At 37.9% G+C, this 13,405-nt stretch overlaps 13 non-coding genes across 13 annotated transcripts; all 13 read right to left on the bottom strand.

Annotated features, from left to right (window-relative positions):
• Positions 1-912: 912 nt before the first annotated feature.
• trnas-gcu (transfer RNA serine (anticodon GCU)) lies at positions 913-994 on the bottom strand. Its single transcript has one exon. It is a non-coding gene; the product is annotated as a tRNA-Ser (tRNA).
• A 766-nt stretch (positions 995-1,760) lies between these two features.
• On the bottom strand, positions 1,761-1,842 carry trnas-gcu (transfer RNA serine (anticodon GCU)). Its single transcript has one exon. It is a non-coding gene; the product is annotated as a tRNA-Ser (tRNA).
• Positions 1,843-2,936: 1,094 nt separating this feature from the next.
• trnas-gcu (transfer RNA serine (anticodon GCU)) lies at positions 2,937-3,018 on the bottom strand. The gene has a single exon. It is a non-coding gene; the product is annotated as a tRNA-Ser (tRNA).
• Positions 3,019-3,784: 766 nt separating this feature from the next.
• On the bottom strand, positions 3,785-3,866 carry trnas-gcu (transfer RNA serine (anticodon GCU)). The gene has a single exon. It is a non-coding gene; the product is annotated as a tRNA-Ser (tRNA).
• A 1,094-nt stretch (positions 3,867-4,960) lies between these two features.
• Positions 4,961-5,042, bottom strand: trnas-gcu (transfer RNA serine (anticodon GCU)). The gene has a single exon. It is a non-coding gene; the product is annotated as a tRNA-Ser (tRNA).
• Positions 5,043-5,808: 766 nt separating this feature from the next.
• trnas-gcu (transfer RNA serine (anticodon GCU)) lies at positions 5,809-5,890 on the bottom strand. Its single transcript has one exon. It is a non-coding gene; the product is annotated as a tRNA-Ser (tRNA).
• Positions 5,891-6,985: 1,095 nt separating this feature from the next.
• Positions 6,986-7,067, bottom strand: trnas-gcu (transfer RNA serine (anticodon GCU)). Its single transcript has one exon. It is a non-coding gene; the product is annotated as a tRNA-Ser (tRNA).
• A 765-nt stretch (positions 7,068-7,832) lies between these two features.
• trnas-gcu (transfer RNA serine (anticodon GCU)) lies at positions 7,833-7,914 on the bottom strand. The gene has a single exon. It is a non-coding gene; the product is annotated as a tRNA-Ser (tRNA).
• Positions 7,915-9,009: 1,095 nt separating this feature from the next.
• Positions 9,010-9,091, bottom strand: trnas-gcu (transfer RNA serine (anticodon GCU)). Its single transcript has one exon. It is a non-coding gene; the product is annotated as a tRNA-Ser (tRNA).
• Positions 9,092-9,857: 766 nt separating this feature from the next.
• Positions 9,858-9,939, bottom strand: trnas-gcu (transfer RNA serine (anticodon GCU)). The gene has a single exon. It is a non-coding gene; the product is annotated as a tRNA-Ser (tRNA).
• A 1,369-nt stretch (positions 9,940-11,308) lies between these two features.
• On the bottom strand, positions 11,309-11,390 carry trnas-gcu (transfer RNA serine (anticodon GCU)). Its single transcript has one exon. It is a non-coding gene; the product is annotated as a tRNA-Ser (tRNA).
• A 1,079-nt stretch (positions 11,391-12,469) lies between these two features.
• On the bottom strand, positions 12,470-12,551 carry trnas-gcu (transfer RNA serine (anticodon GCU)). The gene has a single exon. It is a non-coding gene; the product is annotated as a tRNA-Ser (tRNA).
• A 766-nt stretch (positions 12,552-13,317) lies between these two features.
• Positions 13,318-13,399, bottom strand: trnas-gcu (transfer RNA serine (anticodon GCU)). Its single transcript has one exon. It is a non-coding gene; the product is annotated as a tRNA-Ser (tRNA).
• Between the last annotated feature and the right edge of the window lie 6 nt (positions 13,400-13,405).

The following is a 13,405-nucleotide window of genomic DNA, read 5'->3' as shown; positions in this document are numbered from 1 at the left end:
AGAGATGTCTGAATATGATCAGTATTTTTCTTTAAATAGATAATATATAAGTTTTCCAAGAAAAATGGTCAAACGTCGAGAGTAGTGTGCACACAAGGTGTTCTGCTATTTCAGTATGTTTAAATGATTAGTAGCTACAATAGTGTCTTTACAAACAAGGTAGGTCAAGAAATGCTTGCAGCAAATGATGAATGACATATCAGAATGAATGGACAGTGTTTATTTCTGGTGCAGTATTGAAATAGAATAGATCGTGATTATATCATGGAGGAGAGCTTTGGTTTATATTTTTACACTTTAAAGCGGTAGAATTAAAATATATTTCTTTAAAACAGCTCACCTCACAAAGACCTTTTGGAAAAAAACATGTTTTATTGCAAGTCTTAAGTCCTGTAGACCTCCAACCCTAAAAAAACGTTTCAACTAAACAAGTGCTTCCGAAACAGGCAATTAGATGGGCCATGTGACATCAATTAGAGGTCTGCTAGAACGTATATCTTTGGGTTCATGTTTGGTAGTCATTGCTGCGTGAGCTTTAACTGCCGTGACGCTAACTGGATCGTCGTAGATATGTATCTCACTAAATAAAAATGGACTCCATGTTGCAAACCAGCCTACATTTCCCCTGATTTGCCTGATGCAAGCAATACGCTTTGTCCAGGGCTGTCGCTAAGCCAGTTTTATGGGGCGTCAGCCTTCCACGAAGGTCAAACCTCTTACAAAATTAACAAAAAGTATTTTGCAATAACTTATGGCTACACCTCAATGGTGTAATTGAGAACTGCCAGTGTTCTCTTATGTCGGCTTTCACAGACATGGCCATTTCCCAGTTTCTCTACGACGATGCGCAAATGGATTTTCCCTGAATGGTATATTGACACAGGATTGATAGAGCCTCAAAATAGTGTCTGCCGACGAGGATGGGATTCGAACCCACGCGTGCAGAGCACAATGGATTAGCAGTCCATCGCCTTAACCACTCGGCCACCTCGTCTCCCATTTCTACCTTGTACAGTATATTTGAGGAGACGTCAAGAAGTACTCTTTTAAGAACGCATACTACATGTGAGCGAATGTTTAAAACCGTGTTAAGACCTTGTTGCCTCTGCTGTAATTTAACCACATCTGCCAGACTGCTGCTGCATTTAGCACAAAATCGTATAGTATCTGGGGTGTCGCAAATATATGTGATATATTTCACATACTGAAAATATTAGGTAGGCTACTTTGGACACATTAAAATGCCAAATGTACAGTAGAGGGGGAAAACTTACATTTCAGTGAATGTCTATGTAGAAAGCTTTTCTTCTGATAAGTGTCAATTTGTCTTAATTATCAATTTTTGACAAAATATAAAAGTCATGAAATATAACTGTCAAATTTAAATAATGTCAAAAAGTAAAAAATGTCAACAATGACACTTTACTACCCAAACCTTTCTCACGTAATACAAGGTTACATAAAAAACTTCAAAAAGACTGAAAATAAAAAAGAGAGCCCCTCAAAGAAAGTTCACATATTCAGTTGAGTCTTATATAAATATGCTAAGTAATCTTCGCATTTTGTCATTTTTTTCATTCATAGAAATGTTGGAAAGATAAGGAGAATTATTAGGTGTAAAAGCTGTCTTCAAGGCATTGAAAATTTCGAAGCTTTAACAAGAACGTCAAATCATATATTCTGCATTTCTTTTGCAATGAGCGATCTTCAATTGAGTATGGAAATTACCAGGATTGTTCGGACCCTAAAACTACACAAGTCGACGAGGATGGGATTCAAACCCACGCGTGCAGAGCACAATGGATTAGCAGTCCATCGCCTTAACCACTCGGCCACCTCGTCAGTACGTCCGTGTAGCTATGATCGTGTGAGGGTAATCGTACGAGTACACGTCTTGGAGACACTCCCTTGCCTGACGCTTATTTATCCAACAGTAGCTCTATGTTCATTTTACGCTCCTAATTGCAACAAATTAATCCAAAACAGTACATTTTGGGATTTCTTTTATTTGACTTTATTCTTACAGAGATGTCCCAATATGATCAGTATTTTTCTTTAAATAGATAATATATAAGTTTTCCAAGAAAAATGGTCAAACGTCGAGAGTAGTGTGCACACAAGGTGTTCTGCTATTTCAGTATGTTTAAATGATTAGTAGCTACAATAGTGTCTTTACAAACAAGGTAGGTCAAGAAATGCTTGCAGCAAATGATGAATGACATATCAGAATGAATGGACAGTGTTTATTTCTGGTGCAGTATTGAAATAGAATAGATCGTGATTATATCATGGAGGAGAGCTTTGGTTTATATTTTTACACTTTAAAGCGGTAGAATTAAAATATATTTCTTTAAAACAGCTCACCTCACAAAGACCTTTTGGAAAAAAACATGTTTTACTGCAAGTCTTAAGTCCTGTAGACCTCCAACCCTAAAAAAACGTTTCATCTAAACAAGTGCTTCCGAAACAGGCAATTAGATGGGCCAGGTGACATCAATTAGAGGTCTGCTAGAACGTATATCTTTGGGTTCATGTTTGGTAGTCATTGCTGCGTGAGCTTTAACTGCCGTGACGCTAACTGGATTGTCGTAGATATGTATCTCACTAAATAAAAATGGACTCAATGTTGCAAACCAGCCTACATTTCCCCTGATTTGCCTGATGCAAGCAATACGCTTTGTCCAGGGCTGTCGCTAAGCCAGTTTTATGGGGCGTCAGCCTTCCACGAAGGTCAAACCTCTTACAAAATTAACAAAAAGTATTTTGCAATAACTTATGGCTACACCTCAATGGTGTAATTGAGAACTGCCAGTGTTCTCTTATGTCGGCTTTCACAGACATGGCCATTTCCCAGTTTCTCTACGACGATGCGCAAATGGATTTTCCCTGAATGGTATATTGACACAGGATTGATAGAGCCTCAAAATAGCGTCTGCCGACGAGGATGGGATTCGAACCCACGCGTGCAGAGCACAATGGATTAGCAGTCCATCGCCTTAACCACTCGGCCACCTCGTCTCCCATTTCTACCTTGTACAGTATATTTGAGGAGACGTCAAGAAGTACTCTTTGAAGAACGCATACTACATGTGAGCGAATGTTTAAAACCGTGTTAAGACCTTGTTGCCTCTGCTGTAATTTAACCACATCTGCCAGACTGCTGCTGCATTTAGTACAAAATCGTATAGTATCTGGGGTGTCGCAAATATATGTGATATATTTCACATACTGAAAATATTAGGTAGGCTACTTTGGACACATTAAAATGCCAAATGTACAGTAGAGGGGGAAAACTTACATTTCAGTGAATGTCTATGTAGAAAGCTTTTCTTCTGATAAGTGTCAATTTGTCTTAATTATCAATTTTTGACAAAATATAAAAGTCATGAAATATAACTGTCAAATTTAAATAATGTCAAAAAGTAAAAAATGTCAACAATGACACTTTACTACCCAAACCTTTCTCACGTAATACAAGGTTACATAAAAAACTTCAAAAAGACTGAAAATAAAAAAGAGAGCCCCTCAAAGAAAGTTCACATATTCAGTTGAGTCTTACATAAATATGCTAAGTAATCTTCGCATTTTGTCATTTTTTTCATTCATAGAAATGTTGGAAAGATAAGGAGAATTATTAGGTGTAAAAGCTGTCTTCAAGGCATTGAAAATTTCGAAGCTTTAACAAGAACGTCAAATCATATATTCTGCATTTCTTTTGCAATGAGCGATCTTCAATTGAGTATGGAAATTACCAGGATTGTTCGGACCCTAAAACTACACAAGTCGACGAGGATGGGATTCGAACCCACGCGTGCAGAGCACAATGGATTAGCAGTCCATCGCCTTAACCACTCGGCCACCTCGTCAGTACGTCCGTGAAGCTATGATCGTGTGAGGGTAATCGTACGAGTACACGTCTTGGAGACACTCCCTTGCCTGACGCTTATTTATCCAACAGTAGCTCTATGTTCATTTTACGCTCCTAATTGCAACAAATTAATCCAAAACAGTACATTTTGGGATTTCTTTTATTTGACTTTATTCTTACAGAGATGTCCCAATATGATCAGTATTTTTCTTTAAATAGATAATATATAAGTTTTCCAAGAAAAATGGTCAAACGTCGAGAGTAGTGTGCACACAAGGTGTTCTGCTATTTCAGTATGTTTAAATGATTAGTAGCTACAATAGTGTCTTTACAAACAAGGTAGGTCAAGAAATGCTTGCAGCAAATGATGAATGACATATCAGAATGAATGGACAGTGTTTATTTCTGGTGCAGTATTGAAATAGAATAGATCGTGATTATATCATGGAGGAGAGCTTTGGTTTATATTTTTACACTTTAAAGCGGTAGAATTAAAATATATTTCTTTAAAACAGCTCACCTCACAAAGACCTTTTGGAAAAAAACATGTTTTATTGCAAGTCTTAAGTCCTGTAGACCTCCAACCCTAAAAAAACGTTTCAACTAAACAAGTGCTTCCGAAACAGGCAATTAGATGGGCCATGTGACATCAATTAGAGGTCTGCTAGAACGTATATCTTTGGGTTCATGTTTGGTAGTCATTGCTGCGTGAGCTTTAACTGCCGTGACGCTAACTGGATCGTCGTAGATATGTATCTCACTAAATAAAAATGGACTCCATGTTGCAAACCAGCCTACATTTCCCCTGATTTGCCTGATGCAAGCAATACGCTTTGTCCAGGGCTGTCGCTAAGCCAGTTTTATGGGGCGTCAGCCTTCCACGAAGGTCAAACCTCTTACAAAATTAACAAAAAGTATTTTGCAATAACTTATGGCTACACCTCAATGGTGTAATTGAGAACTGCCAGTGTTCTCTTATGTCGGCTTTCACAGACATGGCCATTTCCCAGTTTCTCTACGACGATGCGCAAATGGATTTTCCCTGAATGGTATATTGACACAGGATTGATAGAGCCTCAAAATAGCGTCTGCCGATGAGGATGGGATTCGAACCCACGCGTGCAGAGTACAATGGATTAGCAGTCCATCGCCTTAACCACTCGGCCACCTCGTCTCCCATTTCTACCTTGTACAGTATATTTGAGGAGACGTCAAGAAGTACTCTTTGAAGAACGCATACTACATGTGAGCGAATGTTTAAAACCGTGTTAAGACCTTGTTGCCTCTGCTGTAATTTAACCACATCTGCCAGACTGCTGCTGCATTTAGCACAAAATCGTATAGTATCTGGGGTGTCGCAAATATATGTGATATATTTCACATACTGAAAATATTAGGTAGGCAACTTTGGACACATTAAAATGCCAAATGTACAGTAGAGGGGGTAAACTTACATTTCAGTGAATGTCTATGTAGAAAGCTTTTTTTCTGATAAGTGTCAATTTGTCTTAATTATCAATTTTTGACAAAATATAAAAGTCATGAAATATAACTGTCAAATTTAAATAATGTCAAAAAGTAAAAAATGTCAACAATGACACTTTACTACCCAAACCTTTCTCACGTAATACAAGGTTACATAAAAAACTTCAAAAAGACTGAAAATAAAAAAGAGAGCCCCTCAAAGAAAGTTCACATATTCAGTTGAGTCTTATATAAATATGCTAAGTAATCTTCGCATTTTGTCATTTTTTTCATTCATAGAAATGTTGGAAAGATAAGGAGAATTATTAGGTGTAAAAGCTGTCTTCAAGGCATTGAAAATTTCGAAGCTTTAACAAGAACGTCAAATCATATATTCTGCATTTCTTTTGCAATGAGCGATCTTCAATTGAGTATGGAAATTACCAGGATTGTTCGGACCCTAAAACTACACAAGTCGACGAGGATGGGATTCAAACCCACGCGTGCAGAGCACAATGGATTAGCAGTCCATCGCCTTAACCACTCGGCCACCTCGTCAGTACGTCCGTGTAGCTATGATCGTGTGAGGGTAATCGTACGAGTACACGTCTTGGAGACACTCCCTTGCGTGACGCTTATTTATCCAACAGTAGCTCTACGTTCATTTTACGCTCCCAATTGCAACAAATCAATCAAAAATAGTACATTTTGGGATTTTTTTTATTTGACTTTATTCTTACAGAGATGTCCCAATATGATCAGTATTTTTCTTTAAATAGATAATATATAAGTTTTCCAAGAAACATGGTCAAACGTCGAGAGTAGTGTGCACACGAGGTGTTCTGCTATTTCAGTATGTTTAAATGATTAGTAGCAACAATAGTGTCTTTACAAACAAGGTAGGTCAAGAAATGCTTGCAGCAAATGATGAATGACATAACAGAATGAATGGACAGTGTTTATTTCTGGTGCAGTATTGAAATAGAATAGATCGTGATTATATCATGGAGGAGTGCTTTGGTTTATATTTTTACACTTTAAAGCGGTAGAATTAAAAGATATTTCTTTAAAACAGCTCACCTCACAAAGACCTTTTGGAAAAAAACATGTTTTACTGCAAGTCTTAAGTCCTGTAGACCTCCAACCCTAAAAAAAACGTTTCAACTAAACAAGTGCTTCCGAAACAGGCAATTAGATGGGCCAGGTGACATCAATTAGAGGTCTGCTAGAACGTATATCTTTGGGTTCATGTTTGGTAGTCATTGCTGCGTGAGCTTTAACTGCCGTGACGCTAACTGGATCGTCGTAGATATGTATCTCACTAAATAAAAATGGACTCCATGTTGCAAACCAGCCTACATTTCCCCTGATTTGCCTGATGCAAGCAATACGCTTTGTCCAGGGCTGTCGCTAAGCCAGTTTTATGGGGCGTTAGCCTTCCACGAAGGTCAAACCTCTTACAAAATTAACAAAAAGTATTTTGCAATAACTTATGGCTACACCTCAATGGTGTAATTGAGAGCTGCCTGTGTTCTCTTATGTCGGCTTTCACAGCCATGGCCATTTCCCAGTTTCTCTACGACGATGCGCAAATGGATTTTCCCTGAATGGTATATTGACACAGGATTGATAGAGCCTCAAAATAGCGTCTGCCGACGAGGATGGGATTCGAACCCACGCGTGCAGAGCACAATGGATTAGCAGTCCATCGCCTTAACCACTCGGCCACCTCGTCTCCCATTTCTACCTTGTACAGTATATTTGAGGAGACGTCAAGAAGTACTCTTTGAAGAACGCATACTACATGTGAGCTAATGTTTAAAACCGTATTAAGACCTTGTTGCATCTTCTGTAATTTAACCACATCTGCCAGACTGCTGCTGCATTTGGCACAAAATCGTATAGTATCTGGGGTGTCGCAAATATATGTGATATATTTCACATACTGAAAATATTAGGTAGGCTACTTTGGACACATTAAAATGCCAAATGTACAGTAGAGGGGGAAAACGTACATTTCAGTGAATGTCTATGTAGAAAGCTTTTCTTCTGATAAGTGTCAATTTGTCTTAATTATCAATTTTTGACTAAATATAACAGTCATAAAATATAACTGTCAAATTTAAATAATGTCAAAAAGTAAAAAATGTCTTCTTGACACTTTACTACCCAAACCTTTCTCACATAATACAAGGTTACATAAAAAACTTCAAAAAGACTGAAAATAAAAAAGAGAGCCCCTCAAAGAAAGTTCACATATTCAGTTGAGTCTTATATAAATATGCTAAGTAATCTTCGCATTTTGTCATTTTTTTCATTCATAGAAATGTTGGAAAGATAAGGAGAATTATTAGGTGTAAAAGCTGTCTTCAAGGCATTGAAAATTTCGAAGCTTTAACAAGAACGTCAAATCATATATTCTGCATTTCTTTTGCAATGAGCGATCTTCAATTGAGTATGGAAATTACCAGGATTGTTCGGACCCTAAAACTACACAAGTCGACGAGGATGGGATTCGAACCCACGCGTGCAGAGCACAATGGATTAGCAGTCCATCGCCTTAACCACTCGGCCACCTCGTCAGTACGTCCGTGAAACCATGATCGTGTGAGGGTAATCGTGCAATTACAGGTCTTGGAGACACTCCCTTGCCTGACGCTTATTTATCCAACAGTAGCTCTATGTTCATTTTAAGCTCCTAATTGCAACAAATCAATCCAAAACAGTACATTTTGGGATTTTTTTTATTTGACTTTATTCTTACAGAGATGTCCCAATATGATCAGTATTTTTCTTTAAATAGATAATATATAAGTTTTCTAAGTAACATGGTCAAACGGCGAGGATAGTGTGCACACGAGGTGTTCTGCTATTTCAGTATGTTTAAATGATTAGTAGCAACAATAGTGTCTTTACAAACAAGGTAGGTCAAGAAATGCTTGCAGCAAATGATGAATGACATATCAGAATGAATGGACAGTGTTTATTTCTGGTGCAGTATTGAAATAGAATAGATCGTGATTATATCATGGAGGAGAGCTTTGGTTTATATTTTTACACTTTAAAGCGGTAGAATTAAAAGATATTTCTTTAAAACAGCTCACCTCACAAAGACCTTTTGGAAAAAAACATGTTTTACTGCAAGTCTTAAGTCCTGTAGACCTCCAACCCTAAAAAAAACGTTTCAACTAAACAAGTGCTTCCGAAACAGGCAATTAGATGGGCCAGGTGACATCAATTAGAGGTCTGCTAGAACGTATATCTTTGGGTTCATGTTTGGTAGTCATTGCTGCGTGAGCTTTAACTGCCGTGACGCTAACTGGATCGTCGTAGATATGTATCTCACTAAATAAAAATGGACTCCATGTTGCAAACCAGCCTACATTTCCCCTGATTTGCCTGATGCAAGCAATACGCTTTGTCCAGGGCTGTCGCTAAGCCAGTTTTATGGGGCGTTAGCCTTCCACGAAGGTCAAACCTCTTACAAAATTAACAAAAAGTATTTTGCAATAACTTATGGCTACACCTCAATGGTGTAATTGAGAACTGCCAGTGTTCTCTTATGTCGGCTTTCACAGCCATGGCCATTTCCCAGTTTCTCTACGACGATGCGCAAATGGATTTTCCCTGAATGGTATATTGACACAGGATTGATAGAGCCTCAAAATAGCGTCTGCCGACGAGGATGGGATTCGAACCCACGCGTGCAGAGCACAATGGATTAGCAGTCCATCGCCTTAACCACTCGGCCACCTCGTCTCCCTTTTCTACCTTTTACAGTATATTTGAGGAGACGTCAAGAAGTACTCTTTGAAGAACGCATACTACATGTGAGCTAATGTTTAAAACCGTATTAAGACCTTGTTGCATCTTCTGTAATTTAACCACATCTGCCAGACTGCTGCTGCATTTGGCACAAAATCTTATAGTATCTGGGGTGTCGCAAATATATGTGATATATTTCACATACTGAAAATATTAGGTAGGCTACTTTGGACACATTAAAATGCCAAATGTACAGTAGAGGGGGAAAACTTACATTTCAGTGAATGTCTATGTAGAAAGCTTTTCTTTTGATAAGTGTCAATTTGTCTTAATTATCAATTTTTGACTAAATATAACAGTCATAAAATATAACTGTCAAATTTAAATAATGTCAAAAAGTAAAAAATGTCAACAATGACACTTTACTACCCAAACCTTTCTCACATAATACAAGGTTACATAAAAAACTTCAAAAAGACTGAAAATAAAAAAGAGAGCCCCTCAAAGAAAGTTCACATATTCAGTTGAGTCTTATATAAATATGCTAAGTAATCTTCGCATTTTGTCATTTTTTTCATTCATAGAAATGTTGGAAAGATAAGGAGAATTATTAGGTGTAAAAGCTGTCTTCAAGGCATTGAAAATTTCGAAGCTTTAACAAGAACGTCAAATCATATATTCTGCATTTCTTTTGCAATGAGCGATCGTCAATTGAGTATGGAAATTACCAGGATTGTTCGGACCCTAAAACTACACAAGTCGACGAGGATGGGATTCGAACCCACGCGTGCAGAGCACAATGGATTAGCAGTCCATCGCCTTAACCACTCGGCCACCTCGTCAGTACGTCCGTGAAACCATCATCGTGTGAGGGTAATCGTGCAATTACAGGTCTTGGAGACACTCCCTTGCCTGACGCTTATTTATCCAACAGTAGCTCTATGTTCATTTTACGCTCCTAATTGCAACAAATCAATCCAAAACAGTACATTTTGGGATTTTTTTTATTTGACTTTATTCTTACAGAGATGTCCCAATATGATCAGTATTTTTCTTTAAATAGATAATATATAAGTTTTCTAAGTAACATGGTCAAACGGCGAGGATAGTGTGCACACGAGGTGTTCTGCTATTTCAGTATGTTTAAATGATTAGTAGCAACAATAGTGTCTTTACAAACAAGGTAGGTCAAGAAATGCTTGCAGCAAATGATGAATGACATATCAGAATGAATGGACAGTGTTTATTTCTGGTGCAGTATTGAAATAGAATAGATCGTGATTATATCATGGAGGAGAGCTTTGGTTTATATTTTTACACTTTAAAGCGGTAGAATTAAAATATATTTCTTTAAAACAGCTCACCTCACAAAGACCTTTTTTACTGCAAGTCTTAAGTCCTGTAGACCTCCAACCCTAAAAAAACGTTTCAACTAAACAAGTGCTTCCGAAACAGGCAATTAGATGGGCCAGGTGACATCAATTAGAAGTCTGCTAGAACGTATATCTTTGGGTTCATGTTTGGTAGTCATTGCTGCGTGAGCTTTAACTGCCGTGACGCTAACTGGATCGTCGTAGATATGTATCTCACTAAATAAAAATGGACTCCATGTTGCAAACCAGCCTACATTTCCCCTGATTTGCCTGATGCAAGCAATACGCTTTGTCCAGGGCTGTCGCTAAGCCAGTTTTATGGGGCGTTAGCCTTCCACGAAGGTCAAACCTCTTACAAAATTAACAAAAAGTATTTTGCAATAACTTATGGCTACACCTCAATGGTGTAATTGAGAACTGCCAGTGTTCTCTTATGTCGGCTTTCACAGCCATCGCCATTTCCCAGTTTCTGGGAAAAAAAAAATGTCAACAATGACACTTTACTACCCAAACCTTTCTCACATAATACAAGGTTACATAAAAAACTTCAAAAAGACTGAAAATAAAAAAGAGAGCCCCTCAAAGAAAGTTCACATATTCAGTTGAGTCTTATATAAATATGCTAAGTAATCTTCGCATTTTGTCATTTTTTTCATTCATAGAAATGTTGGAAAGATAAGGAGAATTATTAGGTGTAAAAGCTGTCTTCAAGGCATTGAAAATTTCGAAGCTTTAACAAGAACGTCAAATCATATATTCTGCATTTCTTTTGCAATGAGCGATCTTCAATTGAGTATGGAAATTACCAGGATTGTTCGGACCCTAAAACTACACAAGTCGACGAGGATGGGATTCGAACCCACGCGTGCAGAGCACAATGGATTAGCAGTCCATCGCCTTAACCACTCGGCCACCTCGTCAGTACGTCCGTGAAGCTATGATCGTGTGAGGGTAATCGTACGAGTACACGTCTTGGAGACACTCCCTTGCCTGACGCTTATTTATCCAACAGTAGCTCTATGTTCATTTTACGCTCCTAATTGCAACAAATTAATCCAAAACAGTACATTTTGGGATTTCTTTTATTTGACTTTATTCTTACAGAGATGTCCCAATATGATCAGTATTTTTCTTTAAATAGATAATATATAAGTTTTCCAAGAAAAATGGTCAAACGTCGAGAGTAGTGTGCACACAAGGTGTTCTGCTATTTCAGTATGTTTAAATGATTAGTAGCTACAATAGTGTCTTTACAAACAAGGTAGGTCAAGAAATGCTTGCAGCAAATGATGAATGACATATCAGAATGAATGGACAGTGTTTATTTCTGGTGCAGTATTGAAATAGAATAGATCGTGATTATATCATGGAGGAGAGCTTTGGTTTATATTTTTACACTTTAAAGCGGTAGAATTAAAATATATTTCTTTAAAACAGCTCACCTCACAAAGACCTTTTTTACTGCAAGTCTTAAGTCCTGTAGACCTCCAACCCTAAAAAAACGTTTCAACTAAACAAGTGCTTCCGAAACAGGCAATTAGATGGGCCAGGTGACATCAATTAGAAGTCTGCTAGAACGTATATCTTTGGGTTCATGTTTGGTAGTCATTGCTGCGTGAGCTTTAACTGCCGTGACGCTAACTGGATCGTCGTAGATATCTATCTCACTAAATAAAAATGGACCCCATGTTGCAAACCAGCCTACATTTCCCCTGATTTGCCTGATGCAAGCAATACGCTTTGTCCAGGGCTGTCGCTAAGCCAGTTTTATGGGGCGTTAGCCTTCCACGAAGGTCAAACCTCTTACAAAATTAACAAAAAGTATTTTGCAATAACTTATGGCTACACCTCAATGGTGTAATTGAGAACTGCCAGTGTTCTCTTATGTCGGCTTTCACAGCCATGGCCATTTCCCAGTTTCTCTACGACGATGCGCAAATGGATTTTCCCTGAATGGTATATTGACACAGGATTGATAGAGCCTCAAAATAGCGTCTGCCGACGAGGATGGGATTCGAACCCACGCGTGCAGAGCACAATGGATTAGCAGTCCATCGCCTTAACCACTCGGCCACCTCGTCTCCCTTTTTTACCGTTTACAGTATATTTGAGGAGACGTCAAGAAGTACTCTTTGAAGAACGCATACTACATGTGAGCTAATGTTTAAAACCGTGTTAAGACCTTGTTGCATCTTCCGTAATTTAACCACATCTGCCAGACTGCTGCTGCATTTGGCACAAAATCGTATAGTATCTGGGGTGTCGCAAATATATGTGATATATTTCACATACTGAAAATATTAGGTAGGCTACTTTGGACACATTAAAATGCCAAATGTACAGTAGAGGGGGAAAACTTACATTTCAGTGAATGTCTATGTAGAAAGCTTTTCTTCTGATAAGTGTCAATTTGTCTTAATTATCAATTTTTGACAAAATATAACAATCATAAAATATAACTGTCAAATTTAAATAATGTCAAAAAGTAAAAAATGTCAACAATGACACTTTACTACCCAAACCTTTCTCACATAATACAAGGTTACATAAAAAACTTCAAAAAGACTGAAAATAAAAAAGAGAGCCCCTCAAAGAAAGTTCACATATTCAGTTGAGTCTTATATAAATATGCTAAGTAATCTTCGCATTTTGTCATTTTTTTCATTCATAGAAATGTTGGAAAGATAAGGAGAATTATTAGGTGTAAAAGCTGTCTTCAAGGCATTGAAAATTTCGAAGCTTTAACAAGAACGTCAAATCATATATTCTGCATTTCTTTTGCAATGAGCGATCTTCAATTGAGTATGGAAATTACCAGGATTGTTCGGACCCTAAAACTACACAAGTCGACGAGGATGGGATTCGAACCCACGCGTGCAGAGCACAATGGATTAGCAGTCCATCGCCTTAACCACTCGGCCACCTCGTCAGTACG

This window comes from Salminus brasiliensis, chromosome 9 (assembly GCF_030463535.1).
Source record: "Salminus brasiliensis chromosome 9, fSalBra1.hap2, whole genome shotgun sequence".
NCBI lineage: Eukaryota > Metazoa > Chordata > Actinopteri > Characiformes > Bryconidae > Salminus > Salminus brasiliensis.
This window is presented reverse-complemented; position numbering and strand designations above follow the sequence as displayed.